The sequence below is a fragment of the Leptonychotes weddellii genome, chromosome 9 (genome assembly GCF_054177405.1).
Source record: "Leptonychotes weddellii isolate Sample4059 chromosome 9, ASM5417740v2, whole genome shotgun sequence".
Lineage (NCBI taxonomy): Eukaryota > Metazoa > Chordata > Mammalia > Carnivora > Phocidae > Leptonychotes > Leptonychotes weddellii.
The window spans coordinates 8,017,602-8,039,258 of NC_138377.1; the positions used below are offsets into that span (position 1 = coordinate 8,017,602).

Below are 21,657 nucleotides of genomic sequence, written 5' to 3' on the forward strand. Positions count from 1 at the left end.
TTTCTGTCTTGGACTATGGCTCTGTCTGTTGTATCCCTGGCCGCTGGCTGAAACAGGCCTCGTCCTGTGGGAACCTTTGACGTGGTACCCACATAATAGTCGTGCTTGGTCTGTGCTGTGTCATAACGACAGTTCGGGGGATAGGGTGTATGTTTGTGCATGTAGGTTTCCCCCAGTAAAGCCCATATTATAGCCGCACGATGCAGCACTAGTGGGGTGGGGTCTATGACCTTTTGCATGACAGTTAACACTGAATACTTGAGTAAAGTGATGTCTGCTAGATTCTCTTTTGTAATGTTCTCGTTTTTAAAAAGAATTTTATGAGGAGATGCTTTGAACCTACGTAACTATCTCATTCCTTGTCCAACCTTTACCCGCTAGATTTAGCAAACGCTCATAGTTCTTCTCTGATGATTGACAAATGGTGATTTTTTTCCCCCAAATTTTTATTTAAATTCTAGTTAGTTAACATACAGTGCAATATTGGTTTCAGGAGTAGAATTTAGTGGTTCATCACTTACATACAACACCCAGTGCTCATCACAAACAGTGCCCTCCTTAATGCCCATCCCCCGCCCACCTCCCTCCATCAACCCTCAGTTTGTACTCTATCTTTAAGAGTTTATTATGGTTTTTCCCTTTTTCCCTCCCTCCCATATGTTCATCTGTTTTGTTTCTTAAATTCCACCTAAGAGTGAAATCCTATGGTACTTGTCTTTCTCTGACTGATTTATTTCACTTAACATAATACACTCTAGCTCTATCCACGTCATTGCAAATGCTAAGATTTCATTTTTTTTGATGGCTGAGTAATATTCCATTATATATATATATATATATATATATATATATATATACACACACACACACACCACATCTTCTTTATCCATTCATCAGTTGATGGACATATGGGCTCTTTCCATAGTTTGGCTATTGTTGTTAATGCTGCTGTAAACATTGGGGTGCATGTACCCCTTCAAATCTGTATTTTTGTATCCTTTGGATAAATACCTAGTAGTGCAATTGTTGTACCGTAGGGTAGTTCTACTTTTAACTTTCTGAGGAACCTCCATACTGTTTACCAGAGTGGCTGCACAAGTTTGCATTCCCAAATGGTGATTTTCTAATTCCATCATTCCTTCTAAATTTATTAGTTACATTCTAGTATAAAGGATGGCCTGTCTCTTCCCCTCATTTATTTACTCATTAAAAAAAAAAAAAAAACCCATCAGCGTGGACTCATGGATTCTACTTTACTCCATGGGACATAATCTCTACTATCATCATTTATTTTGATGTTCCAATTTCCCAGATTTGGCCAGTGGGAGCCCCTTCAAGTGGACTCCTTTGTCCTTTTGAAATGTCTCCCTCACTCTTCAGGCATTTTCCTATTTTCTGGCCCAATAAGAAGGTCCAGGCTCATCTTATACTTTCTCTGTCCTGACCCTGAAATCAGATCTTTCTTCAAGGAGCCCTGGTTCCTTTTGGTGGAAAATGGTGTTTAGATCTGGGTGTGAGGTATTCTCCTGGCTGTTCACAGTGTTGCTGCTCAAAGCTCTTTCAGTGGACAGAGCTAGGAAGTGTATATTCACATGTATATACTTTTTTAAAAAGATTTTTATTTATTTGGCAGAGAGAAAGAGAGAGAGACAGCACAAGCAGGGGAAGCGGCAGGCAGAGAGAGAAGCAGACTCCCTGCTGAGCAAGGAGCCCAATGCAGGACTCAATCCCAGGACCCCGGGATCATGACCTGAGCCGAAGGCAGACGCTTAACCCACTGAGCCACCCAGGCATCCGGTATACATACTTTTATATATATACTGAAAGCCTTAAGTTCACATCAATACCTCCAATTCCAATCTGACCACTCAAGTCTTCTTACTTGTCCACTTTCTGTATTTGTAACCCCGTTCCCCAACAGTGAGAAATCTGGCTTCCATTATCCTCAATATAGTTTTTAATTTGTGTAGTCCCCTTGTATATATAATCAGCCACCTGACTTTGCAGGTCTGCACCCCACCTTCCTTTATTTGGGCTCTGACCTCCACACTGGGCTGACTTCCCAGCTGAACAGGGAAATGGCTATATTCTCCTGTGTCGATGGAAAAGCAGAGAGAACTAGTTAGTAGAGAAAATACACAGATAAGCAAATACAGAGAAAAAGAAAATCACAGAAGAAGGACACAGAGAGTACCTTTGAGTTCCTGAAAGCTTTCGAACTCCTGGGTTTAGTTCTTTGCTGTAGCTCTATTCCTGCTCCCAGCTTTGTGAGAAGTCCTACAACCTTATGATAAAATTCTTCCCTTTTGGTTAAACTACTTCAGGTTGGTTTCTGCTACTTGCAAACAGAGAGTCTTAAACAAAGGTATATTTATATCCTGGCTTATTCTACAAAAAAAAAAAATGAAAATAATCAGGGCAAAGGGAAAATAAAAATTAGCTCAAAGAAAATGCATACCACATGGTACTGTACCATTGCTTAACATGGGCTGAAATATTAGCTCTAAGATTTCTAGTGATCCAAACAAAGTGTGAAACTCTATTTAGGTCTCCAGATTTAAAAACAAATCAGCAACTGGAGCATGAATAGATAGATCATTGGAACAAAATGCAGAGTATAGAAGTGAAGTCTTCAACAAATGGCCAATAAGTGGCAAACTGTGTAGCCATCTGGAAAAAAAAAAAAATTTGGATCCATCCCTCATCCCATATACTGAATCAGTTCCAAATGGATCAATGTTTAATGGCAAAAGACTGGAAGTCTAAATGTCCACCAATAGAGAATTGGTTAAATAAATTATGGCACACCCCAGCAATAAATGTTATGGGGACTGAAAAAAAATAGCAAGGAGCTCTGTATATATTGCTATAAAATATTTCCTGGATATATTATGTAAAAAAAGCAAGGTATGGTAGGTATGTGTAGTATGTTACCATTTTTGTAAATGAGGAAGTCTTGGCTTGTAGATGCATAAAAAAGTTCTGCAGAAGCATAAGAAACACTGGTTACCTGTTAGGGGAACAGGTGTGGGAGTTTCTTTTTATGCTGTCTGATGGATGAACCATATGTATGTACCACTTATTTTTAAAATTAAATAAAAATTGGTGAAAATCAGACAAACCTGCTGATGGAGAAGCTCAGCTAGTCTTGACAGGTTGAAAAGACAGCAGGAGAGACCAAAAGTTTTACCTGCCCACAAATTCCCACTGCTAGTGGATCCCAGCCTATCTTCACCCTGAGAAGCCATCCTTCTCATAAAGGATTATCTCCAAAAAGCCTTAATGTGTGTTACTGGGGAGGTCTTTTGCTAAGAAATGCTTTTATGGACATCTGCCCAAAGCATTCTATTTCCCAATTTTGCCCATGAACATTCTGTTTCAATGAAACTTCAAGCCAATTTATGGCAGATATATGATCAAAATTAAACCAAAAAAAATTTATTTATTTGACAGAGAGAGCACACAAGCAGGGGGAGCTGGAAGGGAGAGGGAGAAGCAGGCTCCCGGCTGAGAGACCGCAATGTGGAGATCCATGTGGAGCTGGATATCAGGATCCTGGATCATGACCTGAGCTGAAGGCAGACCTTTAACTGACTGAGCCACCCAGGTGCCCCATGATCAAAACGTGAGCACAGTAGTGACTGACAGCACACCAGTCCCAAAGCCGGACTACCTAGGGTTCTAATCTCAGTTGTACACTTAATTAGCTGCTTACTTGCTGGAAGTTAGTCAGTTTCTTCAGCTGTTAAAAAGGGGGCAGTTACAACCCCCACCTCACAGGGTCCAGGTTAGCATCACAGGCCTGTGAACCCTAGAGCAGCCTGTCCAATAGCAATAAAATGTGGGCCACACAAGGCATTAAAATTCTTCCAGCACTCACATTGAAAAAAGAAAAAGAAACAAGTGAAACTAATGTTTACCCCAACATAAAAAATACTATCACTTCAACATGTAATCAATAAATGATTAGTGCGATGTCTTACTTTTTTTTTTTTTCCGTAAAGAACACATACATCCGAGTCCCACATCCCAGTCGGGACTAGCCAATTTTTAAGTGCCCGGTAGCCTCGTGGGGCCGGTGGCTGCTGTATGGAACCCTGTCTCTGGCACGTAGTAGGTGCTAATTGCTAATGCTTAAGATTGGAAGCATGGTCTCTGTTATACCTCCTCTGGAGTACACCGGTCTATCAGGGGGAGTCCTCTGCCAGAGATGCCTACATTTTGGGCTATTCACAGGATTCTCTTTAAGCCAATCACGTACTTGACCTCCACCCATACTTTAATTCACAGCCACGAGGTTTGGCAGAGGGTTGCGACCTATGCAAATGATCAATTTACATAAGTGGGGCTGCCGGCTCCATCCCATTATCCGGTTATCCCAGTAGTTCCGGGGCGGGGGTGGGGGTGGGGTCTGTTGTCTCCCCAGATGTGGAGGGCCCTGCACCACCACCGCGGGGGAGAACCAGGCGAGTGGGAAGGCCCTTTAAAAAGGGGAGGCGGTGGTAAGAGGAGCGCTGAGCCTCCGGAGAACAATCCCGGCCGTGGGGAAGGGCCACGTTTAGGGGGCGGTGGGTGCCAGAGGGGCAACAATGGAGGCGGACGAATTCCGAGAGCCGGGAGGCTCTGCCGAGCTGAGCAGCGCGGGACCGGGAGGGCGGCGAAGGCGCCGGGCCACAGGCGGTGGATCGCCCGGGTCCACTCCCGGCGCAGGGCCGCAAACGCCGCCTGGCTTCCGCCTCCCGCGTCTGCTGTCTCCCGGCTCCTGAGTGGCTGCGGGGCCAGGATTAACCTTTCACCGCCGCACTCTGTCCAATCACAGGCTCGCTCTCATGCCGGCGCCGGGCGAGCAGGGCGAGCGGAGCGTGGGGGCGCGGAGGGGGCGGCGCGGGCGCGGGTGGGATTCTCCAAGCCGCTGTGCGCCGTTGCCGCGGGCCGTGCGCGGGCTGCGGGCGAGCCGGGCTCTGCGCAGTCTCCGCAGGCGCCGGCGGGAGGGGTCGAGGCGGAGGCGCGGCGCGGCGCAGGCTGCTCCAGGCCCAGGTGAATGGAGTAACCTGACAGCGGGGACGAGGCGACGGCGAGCGGGAGGAAATGGCGGCGGCGGCGGCGGCGCCGGGCGGCACCGGGAGGCCTGGGCTGTGACGCGCGCGCCGGAGCGGGGTCCGATGGTTCTCGAAGGCCCGCGGCGCCCCGTGCTGCAGGTGAGGCGGGCTCCCGCGGAGTCGCTTTGTGTGCGGGGCGGGGAGCGGCTCCGTCCGGCCCCCGCGCCCGCCTCCGCGCCGAGGCCCGCGTGGGCGCCCGGGCCGGGACCCGCCGGGGAGGGGAGCCGGCGCGACCAGATGGCGCGGCCTCGCTGGTCCCGGGCGGCGCGGCCTGCGGGCCGGGCGTCCCCCGCGCCGGGCTCCCCGCTGCCCCGACCCCGGCGCCCCTCCGGAGTCGGCGCCTTGGGGGGACTCGGTGCGGTCGCGCTGGCGGCGGCCGCGGGCGCCTCCGCATCGGGCGTGGGTCGTCCTGCCGCCCGCCGGGTCCGAGGAGAGCAGGCTTTGACAGGTCCGGTTACGCACGCGGGAGCGGTGCGGGACCCGTGGCGGCGTCCGGGGAGCATCCTCGGGACCTGCGGCGGCGGTGCCCCCCCCGCCCCCCCCCCGCGCCGGGCCTCCTCGGTGGGCAGGAAGGCCGGCTGTCGGGGCTGGCAGGGAAGCTCGAGCCTTCGGGTCCCGCCCGGGGAGGATTGTTCGTGTTTACTGGCAGGTGACCAGATCTGGGTCCCCTGGGGCGGGTGGCCGAGGCCATCTTTTCGCCCCTCCCCTCCGATGTTTTTGTTGCCAGAACGCCGGAACCCTGCAAAGGAGTCTTTCTGGAGGGTTTTTAATCTTCGGGAAGTCAGTGTATGTTTTAGGTTAGCACATGAGATTTATGTGGATTGTCTAGAAAAGCTGAGCTGCCCCGAAGGCTTTGCCCGCAGCAGAGCTTAACAAACCACGTAATGTATCTCTAATAGCATGGAGATTTGTGAAAACAGGGATGAGTGTGGAGTCCTTTGCTCTATAGTGTTCAGTCAGTGCTTTTGTGAAGGAAGTCATTCTTTGGGCGACACGTTACCGATCCATATGAAAAGTCGAAGCGTTCTTAGGATTATCACACTTAAAAAGCATTCATCTTTTTTTTTTTTTTTTAGATTTTTTTTTGTGTTTTTTTTTTTTTTAAAGATTTTATTTATTTATCTGACAGAGAGAGAGAGAGAACAAGTAGGCAGAGACAGGCAGAGGGAGAGGGAGAAGCAGGCTGCCCGCTGAGCAGGGAGCCCGATGCGGGGCTCGATCCCAGCACCCTGGGATCATGACCTGAGCCGAAGGCAGACACTTAACCGGCTGAGCCACCCAAGCGCCCCAAAGCATTCATCTTTTTAAAGAGTAATTACTTTGAAGTCTGTGCTGCTTGGAGGTGCTTCTGGCTTTGAATTTCCTGAATCTTTACAATCCCGATTTTCAGGTGTCTTCTGTTGCTTGTTTTTTAAGTTGCAGCGCACTCGGTGAATGGAAAAGGGCAGGAGTGAGGAGTTAAGTAACTTGGAAAATATATATTTTAAAATGTGCTTTAATAAAAGGTTCACTGAATTGAAAATATATTGCTGTAAACATTAAATTTCCTAAGTAAGAGTATGCATCTTAACCAAGAGCTCCAGTAATTTATTAGAGGGTAGATGGTGGTACAGGATTCTGAATGAGACCGCTAGGGAATAGTGATTTTAGCACTATTAATATTTTGGGGAATATTATTAATATCTAGGCTCTGGAATAATCCATTTATTTTGCATAGTGTTGTCTTTAGAGCTAGCTACTACCAGCACATGTATATTCTGTGGTGCATATGACACACACACACACACACACAATTGTTTTAGAACTTCATTTTAGGCCATATCAAACTTACTCTGTTTATAGGTTAGAAATACTATAAAGATTGTCTCTAAAATGGTCACTGTGGACATTTAAATGGTAACATGGGTTAATGGATTTATTCATGGCATCAAAACATGCTGTTTTAAGAAAAGATGTATTAGTCAATTTGGGGAGAAAAGATCTTCTTTTCCTGCCATTATTTTAGGTATATGCTATCATCTCCTCATTAAAGGTTAAGACCGTCTACTGTATTTTGCCTGTGGCTCTTGTATGAGTTGTATAGTGAGGTTTGGCCATTGCTAAGTTTTCTTGTCTTGCAGGTTTTAAAGACATTTTATTTTGATGTGGCTCATGATTCTTACTTGATAGTGATTTTGTGGTGTTACATAGTTGATAGCTCTTTTGGGGTAGCGCTGCCTTCTAGGAAGGATGACTTTTATGGCATTGAGATGATTTATTCCCGGGCCCTCTCTGACAAGTGAGATGCTGGTTTCATTTGAGAAAGTAGGTATTTCATAGAGGTTCTCTCACTCATGACCTTAACATCCTGTGGTCATTTCTTGTGGCAAAGGAAAGAAGGGACACATTTATTAATAAAAAGTGCCTCCTTATTATGTGCCAAGATGTTTCAGTTGCCTTTATATACATTCTCATTTAATCCTCACTGCGACCCCGAGGCAAACTCAATATTATCCTTATTTTACATGCAAGGAAACGAAGACTCAGATTATTGACCTGAGTTATGAATCTAGAAGTGGCAGTCAGGATTCAGTCATGGTGTGATTTCAGGGGCCTGTGTGTGGGCCCTTTGCATTGCATTGCACTGCATTGTTGTGCCAAGTGGATTTAGGAGAAAAACCTGCATGGCATGCAGGTAAGTCCTTAGTTAATACTGTTGAATGCATGAAACTCTAACCTTAAATATTCTGGTGACTTCTGATTATCTGAATAATTCAGATTTTTCCCCTTTTTTGTGGTAAAGTACACATCGCGAAATTTACCATTTTAACCAGTTTGGTGACATTAAGTATATGCATGTTGTTTTGTAACCATCACCACCATCCATCTTCAAAACTTTCCATCATCTTCAGCTGGAACTCTGCCCTCATTAAACACTACCCATTCCACCCACCTCTCAGACCTGGGCAGTCACCATTCTTCTGTCTTTGTGGATCTGACTGCTCTGGGAACCGCATATCATTGGAGTCCTACAGTATTTGTCCTTTTGTGACTGGCTTGTTTCACCGAACGTAGTCTTCAGGGTTCATTCCTGTTGTAGCATGTGTCAGCATTTCCTTCTTTTTTAAGGCCGAATAGTATTCAATACACATACACATTTTGTTTATCTTTTTTCCACGGATGGACACTTGGTTTGCTTCTGCCTTTTGGCTTTGGTGAATAATGCTGCTCTGAACGTAGATGTACGGGTATCTGTTAGAGTCCCTGCTTTCACTCTTTTGGGTATACACTCAGAAGTGGTCAGACTGTTTCTCGGTCATCAAAACACTCAATTCAGAATTTATTGCAATACGAGTTTTCCGAGGGTTGTTCCCAGGCAGTTATACTATCCTATAAACAATTCCTCTGTGTTCATAAAAGACTTTAATCTCCTTGAGGCCCAGGATGTACTCCTTTTTATGATCTTGCTTCCTACCACCGGCAAGTGGATGTTCAAGTAGCTGAGATTGTTGAGTTGCTTCATCCTGGGGCTCTGTTGCGCTCTGGTGTCTGGTGGGTGCTCGAAGAAGAGACTGGCAAGGCCTGTGTTTCACTTGTGTAAATATTAAGTCGAAACCAAGTGACTTATCTTGTTTACCTTGTGCTCTGCTTTTGGACATTCAAGAGTTTACTTCATTCAGAAACCCCAGTGGATGGATATGTACTATACTAGCTCTTATTCACAGGTTTCTTTGTAATATTTTTTCTATCGTTATGCACTTACGGCTTGCCAAAGTAGACAGGAAGCTTAGGAGGCAGCATTATCTCTTTTAGTGGATCTTTTAGTCCTTATTTTCTGATTCTTTGATGTTTACCAAATCTTTTGCATGATCCAGGATGATTTTTAGATGTAACTAATTTCTACTAAAGCGATTCTAGTATTAGTACAGCGATGTAGAGACAACTGTTTATTACTTTTTTATTTGTCTACTTGAGAAAGGATTTGAAATTGTCTTACACTATAGGTTTGAGAAGACTGAAAATTATGGCAAAGGTTGAGGGGTAGAGTATGGAAATTGCTAGAGGGAATTAGAGGAGAGACTTAGGGCAAGGATGGCTCAGCATCTGTGTGTAACTAAAGAGTTTTTTTTTTTTCTTTTTAAAATTTTTATTAGTCAAAGCAAAAGAGGAAACAAGACTAATTATAGTTGGCATTGATTAATAGGAGGAAGTATACCAAGAGAAGCAAACTTTTCTCTTGTGCAAAGAATAATTAATCGTTTGGATTCTTGCATAAAACGTTAACAATATGTGGAGAAAATGTTTTGCATTTTACAAATGATAGGGAGACATTTTTCACATGCCATTTTAGAGAAAGTGCATAAAAGCCTCAGGCATAATAGAAAAGCAAGCTTTAGTAATATAGGTGTGTATCAGTCTGGTAATTTGATTCAGTAGAGTTTAGTTAATTTATCTTTCAGCTGATGTCCCTGAAATATCAATTGTCTCATTCAGACTTTTGACAGATGCTGAATAACAATCCATTCGCAAATGAACTCTTTTCTGGACAGTATAGGCAGTCAGGATTCTCTCTGCCTGTCTTTAGGAATGTGTGTTGGTCGCCGTTCTTATGTGGTGGTGTCTACTCTGAGAATGAATACAGAGAGAAGAGCAGTATTTTTGAGGCCTAGCTGATGAAATTTAAATTTTCAGTCATGTAAAAAAGCCTTTGTTAAAATAAATCCCCAGTACAAAGTGGCTTTCCTGTTTATCTGAAAGTGTCAATGAATTGTTGGTACTCTCAAAATACAAAGTTGCTTTATATTCTAAGTAAGTGACTGAGAAGATGCCACAAGAAAACGTTGTCTGAGGATGTCAGTAAGACTGTTACTAGAAAGAAGACATAAAGTAATTACATTTTGGCCATAGTGTTTTCATTTTCGAGGCTCACGGTGATATTAAATGTTTTGGCTGTGTAAAGGTTTATGAGCGTAAGGATGGACTAGTGCTGGGCATAGTAGAAGGTGCTCAGATTTGTTGAATGAATAGATTGGTTTATATTTAATTTTTTAAAGTACTTAGAAGCTAAGGTAGATTTATGGAGAATAATACTATATATTAAGGCTTTTAAAAAGATCATTACTCTTCTGATTTTGGACCAGTCATGCTGTCTCATTCTTGATTCTCCTCCATTTGTGATGTCCATGTGACTAGGTGCATAGAAACATTGTGGACTGAGAGAAGTGTTAAGAATTTCATAGAAGAAAGGTGCTGGGGCTCCTGGGTGGCTCAGTCGCTTAAGCGTCTGCCTTCTACTCAGGTCATGATCCCAGGGTCCTGGAATTGAGCCCCCCAGTTGGGCTCCTTGATCAGTGGGGCGTCGGCTCCCTCTCCATCTCCCTCTATCCCTCTCCCCACTCGCACTCTCTCTCAAATAAATAAAATATTTTTTTAAAAAAGGAAAAGTGCTATAAAAATTGGGAGTTTTGTTGGTATTGAAAACTTTCTTGGTGTTGAAGCAACCTCGCTCTGGTAGTTGTGGTGGTGGTTCTGTTTTAGCTGACAGTTCAATGTATACAATAAAGTAGCGATTTAAAAAACACATTTGGAAAGTCTTCTGGGAATTAGAAAATGTCAGCAAACCAGTTCAGAATTTTAAAAATAATGTACGTAAAGAACTCAAATAATGAGAGAAGGATCTCAATTTAAAAAATTGATCTTTGAAATGGTAGAAAGGTTCTTTGACTAAGGAGTTAGATCAGTAACTGTATTTGAAGGGGAAAAGAAAGGCAGTAGACTTGTCTAATACTTTTGAGATTTCAGGATTTCTGTCTTTCTGTTGGTAATAGCCCAGGAAGGCAAAATTAACATGATGAACCCAAAGGTTTGAATGGCCTCATGAGGACTCTGATCGGTGTTAAATTTTAAGCTTTTTCCACCTTGCAAAATTAAATATTAATATTTTATCAGAGCATTATAGGGCTGGTGAAGAGCAAGTGTTTGATGTCAGAGAGGCCAGGGTTCAAATGCTGATTCCTCCAGTTTGTAGCTGAGGAACCCAGGGCATATGGCAACCTTTCCGAGTGTCCGCTTGCTCATTGGTAAACTGGTCATAATATTACCTACTTGAGGTTGTGAGGAAAAAATGAGTTTCTTAAACTTTCAGCCCACTTCTGGCATGTAACATTTGATAACATTTAGCTGATAGTATTTTTCCTTTATCTGCATTAGAGAAAATCTTGCTTGTGTTCCTAATGTGATTACATTGTGATTCCCCCCCCCCAAATTATTACTATAGAGATGTATGTCCAGTACATTTATAATAGAAGATGAAAGAGGGGAGGGCTTGAGAGCAATATTTTATAGGCAAGTTCTATACTGAGAATTGTCTGCACTGTATCAAATGATTCAGCTGTCTTACTTGGGTCTCTGTAATAGTGATATCAAATGTAATAGTGCCTTAATATTGCTAACTCTCCCTAAATAACCATTATTCTTCTATTAGGCATGAATAAATACATCGTCCTTGTGTCTATATTTCAGACCAACATGAACTTTTTGTATATCTATCACACGTCCTTGTTGTAGGCCAGTGGTCTTACTCATTGGAGACTACTGATTTGATGAAAAATGTGAATCTTATTGCCAGAAAAATGTACATGCTCATAACTTTACATAAAATTATAGGAGGTGCAAGGACCCCTCCTGAATCCTATATGTAGATGCTTGATTAGGCTATGTCTACGCATATAGAGACAAGTAATAAGTTAACGAAGGAACAGTGACACAATTCTGGATGATTGAGGCACAACTCCCGCATGGTTGGTGGAATGGAATGAACAGTGCAAAGTAATGTGTGGTAAATAAACCTCTGTTCTAGTTTGGCTTTACTTCTGTATAACTAGCTGCATGTTAAGGACAGATCACCTTTCTAGACTTAGCTTTAATTTTCTCACTAGTAAAATTGAGAACATTTACAAGTCTCTAAATATCTTACAGTCAGTCATCTTTGAAGTACCCATATAATTCTGGGACCTCTCTGTTTCAAGCTGAGAATCTTAATTAAATATGAGGCATGGAAAAGAGAGGCTGCATTTTTTTTTTTTTTTTTGGCGTATTAAGGTTGGTGCACAGTGATCATGAAAAGGGGACAATGGCCTTGTGAGTTGTTCTGAGCAGGGAATGTAAGATGAAAACCCCTGGGAAATCGTCTTGGAAAGTAGAGAGAGCCAGATTTTGCCTTGAATGGATGGCAGAATCAGAGACAGTGGAGTCTTCATTTTCTGTCTCTGTTCCTAGTACAGCTTAGTAAATGCTTGTTAATGAGGGAAAATCTAACAAACTGTTTAAAGCCTTCTATCTGATCAGTATGGTGAAAAGCAGGTAACCCATTGAGGGGCCTCTGGGACTGTGAATGAAGGGAAAAGTGTCTAATAGACACCCTGCTATTTTAATTTTAAAAGCTTTTGTTTTGTATATAAGACTGTACTGAGATTACCTAACTTTTCTCAGTCTTGTATAGCTAGGTATTAAAGAGGAGAAATCCCTGACTTCTAAATCTTTATATGTACCTGCTACATATAATAAACTGCTTATTAATCTTAGACCAAACATAATTCTGGGTATTTTAAGGAAAAGGCAGGATTTTGTTGATAAAAATAGGTGAACAAATGATAAAACAACCTAAATTAGGCATTTGAATGCAGTTTGTAAATTGAACAGGCGTTAAGACAAGCTGTAATTTCTTGTGTCTCTGTCAAATAAATAAAATCTTTAAAAAAAAAATAAATGCCATTAGTATCTTCGGAGGAATCATTCTTTTTTGCTTATCCAATATATGGCCTTTAGTTTTCAGCCCTTCTTCAATAAAATATGTGAAATAAGGTATTGCCAAATAGTGCTTTCCTTTTGGGATATGTTTGTGAAAAAATCTCCACTGACATATGATGCAGTTCTGAAGGAGAATATTGGTTTTACACTCAAGTCTTTGTAAACACCTAGCTTTTGTGTTGTTAAACATTGGGAGAATTCTGGGAAGTTTTTGTTTTTGTTTTTTTTGTGAGTTGGGTCTGTACTTTGGCCAAGAATAGGGAAATAAATAATTTTCTTAAAGCCTTTTTAAAGCATGTGCACATGCATGCACACACATACATGCATACATATACACATAATACACATATATACATGTATGAAATCTGTATTATCTGTGTATCTGCGGCAGATGCTCGGGTAAAATGCTTACTTGTGTTGTCGGTATTGAGTGAAGACAAAATTACACAGTATATTGTAGTTTCTGAAATACTAATCTATCTAATTTATTTCACCATATCTGAACCCCCTTTATGATAGTAGTAATCTCTTTTAAGGTAGTACTTTTCATTTCACTAAAGAAGTCACTATGTAGTATTTGTAGCAGATTGTACATGTTTAGTCATCAGCTGAATGGAATAGAGATACTAGAAAAAATGGTCAGATATGTAGTCAGTTTTGTGTGTTTATTGAGCATCTATGTTCCTAGACTAGAAAGGCCAAGGAAAATGTCAGTGGACAGGGCTGATTTCGGTTGCCACAGGCTTTAAAATTAAAGCAATATTTACTTATATGTGTGTGCAGATTCAGCTAAAATTAAAATATTAGTTTGCTTCTGTTAATTTTAAATTGCATTTACTCTTTCACACATGGGAGATCAAAAGGAACATATCCAGAAGCAGCTTATTTTGTCTGGCAGATCAGTGTAAATAGACACCTCCTCCGAGACCATAGTGTAATTATATATTATGGAAGTAAGTTCGGAGTCAGAATTTAAGTAGAATTCCACCTCTCCCATTTATTGGGCAAATGGCCTTGGGTAAGTTATTTCAAATCCCTGTAAAATGGATGTGACCCTTGTTTCAGGGTTGTTTTGAGGATGAAATTAGCTAATAGAATTTGAGTGCTCAGTAAAGGTAAATCTTCTCCCTCCTGTCTCATATATGCACCATGGCAAATGAAGAAGTTTTGCGTATTGTATTAAGGATCGTTTACTTCTCTTTCAAAATAAACTTTAAATGGCATCAGTTTCAGCTGATAAACAGGCAAGTACATAAATCACAAGGATACACAAAATGTATCCAGGCATTTACACCCCTCCACTCCCTGGCCAAAAACACCATACTGACTTTTCCTTATTTTTAACTCTATGTAGTAGTGGAAGTTATATGGTGTGATTTTGTGTTGGGTTTCTTCACTGAACATTTAAATGGGTGAGATTCATTCCATTGCATCAACTGGTGATACATAGCATTCTGTTATATGAATATGTCAGTATTTACTTGTCTGTTACATTGCTGATGGACATTTGGCTTGTTTTTGGTTTTGGCTGTTATGGATAGTGCAGTTCTTGTGCATATTTCAGTTGGGTATACACGTAGAATGGAATTACTTGGGTTATAGGGTCCTTGTATATTCACAGCGGATACTTCCAGTTGACAGTTCTGCTGGCCGTGTATGAAAGTTCTCGCAGCTCCACATCCTTTCTCACACTTGGTATTGTGTGTCCTCTTCGTTTTGGCCATTTTGATGGGTGTGGTAATGGCTCATTGTGGTTTAATTTGCATCCTTCTAATTGCTTATGAAGATTATTGACCATTTGATATCCTGTGTGGTGAAGTCCTTTGCCCACTGTTCATTTACTTGTTTGTTCCTTATTGATTTGTAGAAATTGTTTATGTATCTCCTACCCTGGCTTGCCTTTTACTCTCGTAATCAGATCGTATAATAAAGACAATATTAATTTTAATCTCATCCAGTTTGTCAATTTTTTCCCTTTATGACTAGTGCTTTTAACGTCTCGTCTAAGAAATTTTGCTCTTTCCACGGACATGGAGGTATTCTCTTATGTTGTTTCCTTTTTTTTTTTTTAAAGACTTTGTTTATTTGAGAGAGAGAAAGAGCATGAGCAGGGGGAGGGGCGGTGGGTGAAGCAGACTCCTGGCTGAGTGGGGAGCCCGATGTGGGGATGCAGGGCTAGATCCTAGGACTCTGGGATCATGACCTGAGCCTAAGGCAGATGCTTAACCAACTGAGCCACCCAGGCACCCCTCATGTTGTTTTCTAAAGACTTCATTGTTTCACTTTGCACATTTAGCTCTACAATCCAACTGGCATTGATTTTTGTGTATGACTTGAGGAAGGAGTCAAGACTCACTTTTTCCATCTGGATACACAGTTAACCCAGTTGTTACTTGAAAATACTGTCCTTTTCTGTACTACAATGCAGTGTTGTTTTTGTCACTAATTAAATAACCTCATATGGGTGGGTCTGTTTCCATAGTCTGTTCTGTTGCATTGTCTTTTCTTGTGTCATTACCCACCCTGTCTTAAGTATTGATGCTTTATACTAAATATTAATAAGCCAGTTTATTTTTGCATATTAAGCCATCCTTGCATTGCTGTGATAAACCACAACTGGTCATGATACATTATCCTTTTTATATATTCCTGGATTCAGTTTGCTCATATTTTGATTAGTATTTTTACATTTTTAGTTTGAGAGATAGGTCTATAATTTTCCTTTACTGTAATGTCCTTGTCAGGTTTTGGTGTCAAGTTTATGCTGGTCTCATGGAAAGAGGTGGAAAGTATTCTCCTCATTTCAGTCTTCCTGAAGGGTTTGTTTTTAAGATTGTAGTTATTTCTTTAAATGTTTAGAAGAATTCACTCTAGTGAAGCCATCTGGGCTTGGGAGTTTTTAATAATCTTTTCTTTAAAAGCTATAGGCCTCTTCAAATGTTCTGTTTCTTTGGATGTTAATTTTGGTAGGTTATGTTTTTCAAGGAATTTCCCCACTTCTAAAATACTTTCTGGAGTGGCTACTAAGAGGTAATTGATAACTAAAAACAGAAATAATCAGGTAAAACTTTGCTCCATTTGGAAAACTACAACCTTTTTTGAGATTATTAAGTGATTTAATATAAAGAATACTCTTTGTTGTGGTTTGTGGGAGAATAAACAGTGGTTAATGCTGCTCGAATTAGATTTTTTTATACTAATGTGATTTATATGGACAAAGTTAGTTCCTTGAAAACAAATTATATTCAAAGACTATTGCTATGTGAAATCTGTAATTAGATTTGGAGCTAATTTTTTTTTTTTTTAATTAGAGAAAAGGGGGAGTGGCAGAGGGGGAGAGAGAGAGAGAGTCTTAAGTAGGCTCTATACCCAGTGCAGAGCCCCACATGGGGCTCAGTCTCACAACCCTGAGATCATGACCTGAGTGGAAACCAAGAGTTGGATGCTTAACCAACTGAGCCATCCGGGTGCCCCTTGGAGCTAAATTTTTAACTTTGCTCTATTTTGGATTAATTGTTTTCTAAAGTCTTGGATTCGTTTTGGATTAATTTGACTAGTGAATTATAATTTAACATGTTCTTGGTTGTTCTTTGCAAGATTATTTCTAAGAGATAGTAAAAATAAAAATAAGTGGTTAAAGTGTGAAATAATATCTTAATAACTCTTTGGGAGTGGGGCAGTCAGTATTCAATTAATCTCTAAGTATTGCTTATTAGTGGTGAGAAATGTCAGCATTTATTCATTTATTCAAAAACATCCTGCTTGTGCCTGGCACCCCAGTTGGTTCTGGATGTACAGATACACTATCTTTTCATTGAAACTGATGATTTTCTGAAAAAGTGGCACTGGTGATGAGACCTACAGGTTGAGGGGCAGTTAGCTGGGGGATGGTATGTGCAAAGGCTCTGGGGTAGGAAAGAATTGGTGGAGGTGCTGAGAGGTACTTGTGGCTGTGGGGAGGTGGCAGAGTTAGACAAGCCCCAGTTAGAGATAGATGCAGGGCCATACATAGTAAGGATTTTGGATTTTAGCCTAAGTGCCGGGGGAATCTGTTGAAAGTTTTAAGCCATCTTGCTATACTGGTTTGATTCATGTTTTTCCCCATACCTGGTTACGCGCTGCTTTGAGCTCCATTAGTACTCTTCTTTTGTTTTTAATCACTTTCTTTTTTTTCTGGGCTGGTGCTTATTGGTAGTCCTGGGCAAGAACTTGGGTCTGACAAGTGACAAATATTTACTTATGCTTTTAGCTTTCGTATTGTGTGTATCACATTGTCCATCGTCATTCAGAGGGCTTACTTATGGTGCAGGTCCCTTACAGGTGCCGGACTTGATCCATGCAATAAGGTATAAGCAGATGTGGAGAATTCCGAACCATATTGGGTGTCCTAGTGGCTTTGCTCGTGTTCAGGCAGTGTAGGATGTTAACAGTACCCTGGCTTTGCAGGATATGGTAGCTGCCAGTTTGGGCCTTTGGTCTAGTATGGATTCTTCCCTGTGTTTTTTTTTTTCTTTCTTTCTTTCTTTCTTTCTTTCTTTCTTTCTTTCTTTCTTTCTTTCAGAGGGCTCTAAATACTCTGGAAGATATGAGCCTGCAGTCGTAGTTTTGGTTCCTACTCCTTTCCCATTCTTTGTAGTCCCAGAATAGGTCAGTAATGTCACATGCTCTTAATTGTCCTCCAAGCCGAGTGTTCTTCAGTGGGGCTCTTGCAGCATCTCACCCCCTCCCTCCCTCCAGTACACAAAGTTCTCTTTTTTCACACCCAACATCAGGCCTATCTTTTTAGTGATTTGCATATTTGACTTAGCAATGAATTCATTGTGTATATTGTGGGATTGTGTAGGGGAGGGAGAGGAGCCAGATGCTGACATCTTCGCGGGTCCTATGGTAGAAATGAGGCTGAGGCAGAAAGGCAGACGAGGTCATTTGCCCAAGATCTTGTAGCTCACAAAAGGCTTCCGTCACCACTCTGACTTTGGAGCCTGCTTCTTTTCCTCTCTCATCTGGATTCTTTCTGTGATGCGTGTGTACTGGGTTTAAATGTGACATAATCGAGCGAAACAAGGGTGCTCACCTTAGGAGGCTGCGTTTATTCTGATGCTGCTTCTCTTTCTTTTTTGAAACCTCTCTCTAATTCCTGTAGTGGATGTATTTTTTGAAATTATATTTAGCAGTAATGAATCTTCATCTTTCTTATTAGATTAGTTCAGTTTTTGGAACTGCCCCAAGTTCTCTTGGTAGCTAAATGTGGATCTTTCTCCAAGTGGAAATGGGCAATCGGCTGCCAAGGATAGAGAATCGTAGGTGGAGATAGGGTGACCAACCATCCTGGTTCCTCCAGGGTTGGGATAAGTGGGTGGATAGTGCCTGGAACAGGGGACTTTCAGTGTGCAAATAGGGGAAGTTCCAGTATAATCCAGTGATTATAACCAGGAATGTCTTCTCTAATAGAGGAAATTTCAGAAGTCTCTTTTTGTATTGTCTTGCACTGTTCCTGTCTCTGGACCTTGTATAGAGATTTGTTCTCGGCTGAGATGAGCTAGCGGAGAGCCCTTGGTGTATGCTGAGAATAGAAAAGCAGAGGCCCAAATCTTGCTTGAATTCCCCAGGATGAGATTTAGATCCCTGTGGAGCTATATATTAAGGTCCTTTAGGATGAAGCTCTGTCTTACCTTAACCTGTTGCACTGTTTTGCCACTCTCGTGTGGGACGAGTGTGTCGGCACACTGCTTGTAATTTCTCCACATGCTGGCTCCTCACTCCCGTGATGCCCTGTTACTGTCCCCTCCCTGACTGGGGTTGTTACTGCTCATCCTTCAGAACTGACTCCAGTCTGGTTCTCACCTTCTCCAGAATACAGGTTTGCAGTATGTATGTCTTGCTCAATAAATATTTGTTGAATGAATGAATCATTTAAGGGGCAGTAGTTAAACAAAGCTCTTTTAAGTGGGGAAAATCACCTTAAATATTACTTTTTAGACTACCCAGAAATACAATTGGACAATTTTCATTTTTCTGTGTTCTGATAGTCAAACATATGTATCAGTTTTTAGTAGAGTTTTATTTTTAACTTTGTTTTAAAATATTTTCAAACTTATGAGTTGTAGGAATAGTATAAAGAATTCCCATATCGATACCTACATTTATCAGTAGTTAACATTTTGCCACATTTGTGTGTTCTCTCTCTCTCTCTCTCCCTCTCTCCCTGTATATTGTTTTTATTTTTCTGAACCTTTTTAGAATAAGTAGCAGGCATTATGCTCTTCACTACTGAATACTTTCAAGGTTCTATTTTCTAAGAACGAGAGCATTCTCTTACATGATCACAATATAGTTACTGAATTCAGAGAATTTAGCATTCATTGATGATGATAGTTAAATTTCACCGGTGTCGCTGTAGGGGGAGGAAAAAAGGTTTTCCTCTGTGCTCTGAGTGGGTGGAGCCTGTGAATTAAATTCACAAAGGACAGATTAACAAGAGAAAAGATTTATTTTGTGTGCACGCTGGAGATTCACCCAGAAGGAGTGAAAACCCAAGGAAGTGGTTAGACTCGATAGTTTATATACCATTTTAATAAAGGGCCATATATTGTGGACAAGTGACAAGACACAGGAATGGGGGAGTTTGGGCTTCTAGGGGTGGTAAATTGTGGGAAGGTGAATAGGTGATGGAAAATAATAGGGTTATTTTGGCAAGGTTTGTGCAGATGCAAGTCAGTGCCGTCTTTAGTGATAATTATCTTCTCCTCTTCCTGGTACTGGAGTGGGGAGGAGGGACACTCACAAAGCGACATTTATGTCCTGCTTTTAGGCAGGAAGGGAAAGGGCAAAGAATTCCTCCTTTATCTGCTATTTCTCTGTTGCCTTCAGCAAGGAATAATCCTTATGCCAAGGCAGCATATTTTCAGGTGGCCTATTCTGATCACCCTTCATCCTGGTCATGTCCTTCATAGCAGTGTTCCTTTTCTGATAGAGGATTCAGTCCAGGAATGTGCATTGCGTTTGTCTTGTTTGTTTACTCTTGTAATCTGGAATCACTTCTCAGCTTTTAGCTTTTATGATAACTGACATTTTTGAGGAACACGAGCCAGTTGTTTTGTAAAATGCATCTCAGATTTGGTTTTTATGCTAACTCATGGTTAGATTCAGGGTTCTCACTTTTGGCAGGAAAACCACATAACTGATATTTCCTTCTCAGTTTATCACATTTAGGAGATACATGTCAGTTAGTCCCAGTATTGGTGAGGTCACTTTGGTGGAGGATGGTGTCTGTCAGGTTTTCCCAGTGTGAATATATCAGTTTTTGTGAGGATTTGTAGGGAATCTGGGCAGAGATACTTTGAGGTGATGTAAATATTCTTTTGTAAACTTCACCCAATAGTTTTAGCATCCATTAATGACTCTTGCCTCAGTTACTAATGTGATGTATAAAAATGGTGATTTTTCTGTCATTGCTCCTACATTTATTAGCTGACACTGAATAGAATTTTATCTGATTTTTTTTTTTTAAGATTTTATTTATTTATTTGACGGAGAGAGACACACAGAGAGAGGGAGCACAAGCAGGGGGAGTGGGAGAGGGAGAAGCAGACTTCCCACTGAGCAGGGAGCCCGATGCGATGCGGACTCGATCCCAGGACCCAGGGATCATGACCTGAGCCAAAGGCAGGCGCTTAATGACTGAGCCACCCAGGTGCCCCAGAATTTTATCTGAATTTTAAACCTAATAAAACACGGCCGCCTGGCTCAGTTGGTTAAGCGACTGCCTTTGGCTCAGGTCATGATCCTGGAGTCCCTGGATCGAGTCCCGCATCGGGCTCCCTGCTCCGCGGGGAGTCTGCTTCTCCCTCTGACCCTCCTGACCCTCCCCCCTCTCATGCTCTCTCTCTGTCTCTCTCAAATAAATAAATAAAATCTTTAAAAAAAAAAACCAACAAAACCCCTAATAAAACACTGTTTCTAAAATCAGTCTTTGGGTTTTCCCAGTTATATTGTAACTTTAGAACTGTACATTGTTGGTGGAACATTTTCAAGGTTTGTATCAGATCAGATTACATTAATGCTGAAGATTTTGCAGAGGTTGGGAGTTCTGGGAGGCTGAGGCTGGAGGGATGGGTATAGCTGGGATGCGATCAGAATTATCATTGTGCAATGGATGCCTCTCTAGCTTTGGTGATTTCGGATCAGCCCTGAACTTTTCTTTGTTGGAGAACGGGGCAATGATGGGGGTCTTAAACTTGTTAAAATAATTTGGGTTGTTTCAAGTCTTTTAAAAGTAAGAAGTATCTAAATTGAATTTTTTATTTGACCTACAAAAAGATATGTATTAATTTAAGAGTAGATCAATAAGGTTTATACTGAACATAGAGTTAAATATCCATATTTATGGATATCTCTAGCTTTCCTTCAGTTCTGTGTAAGTCAAATATGAGGTTATCTTTCTTTTGAAAAATCTTAACAATTTGCGGGGAAAATAGCATTAACAATAATACGTAAAATGGGACAGAAGATACAGATAAGCCCTGATTTGGGTGGTACAAATAGCCCCTGTGTGTTGCATGAGAGGGAAGTCAAATAATAGAGGTTTTTAGATTCTTGGGGGAGGGGGTAAGTGGCAGGTGGGGGCACCATGTGAAGGTTGGGCTATACTTGTCACAGTACTCTAGGGAAAGCAGATAAAACATGAGTGGTTGGGTATTCTGCACAGAGCTACAGCGTGGCGCTTTACTCCTTGCCCGGAACTTTTAATATGTTTGTTTTCCAGACTCAT

General features: G+C 41.6%; 1 protein-coding gene across 1 annotated transcript in view; it reads left to right on the forward strand.

Moving 5' to 3' along the window:
• Positions 1–4,922: 4,922 nt before the first annotated feature.
• Positions 4,923–21,657, forward strand: part of DICER1 (dicer 1, ribonuclease III) — a 71,825-nt gene continuing 55,090 nt past the window's right edge. The window contains 1 exon segment of the mRNA XM_081829992.1: positions 4,923–5,037. The gene's annotated coding sequence lies outside the window, so the exon portion shown is untranslated.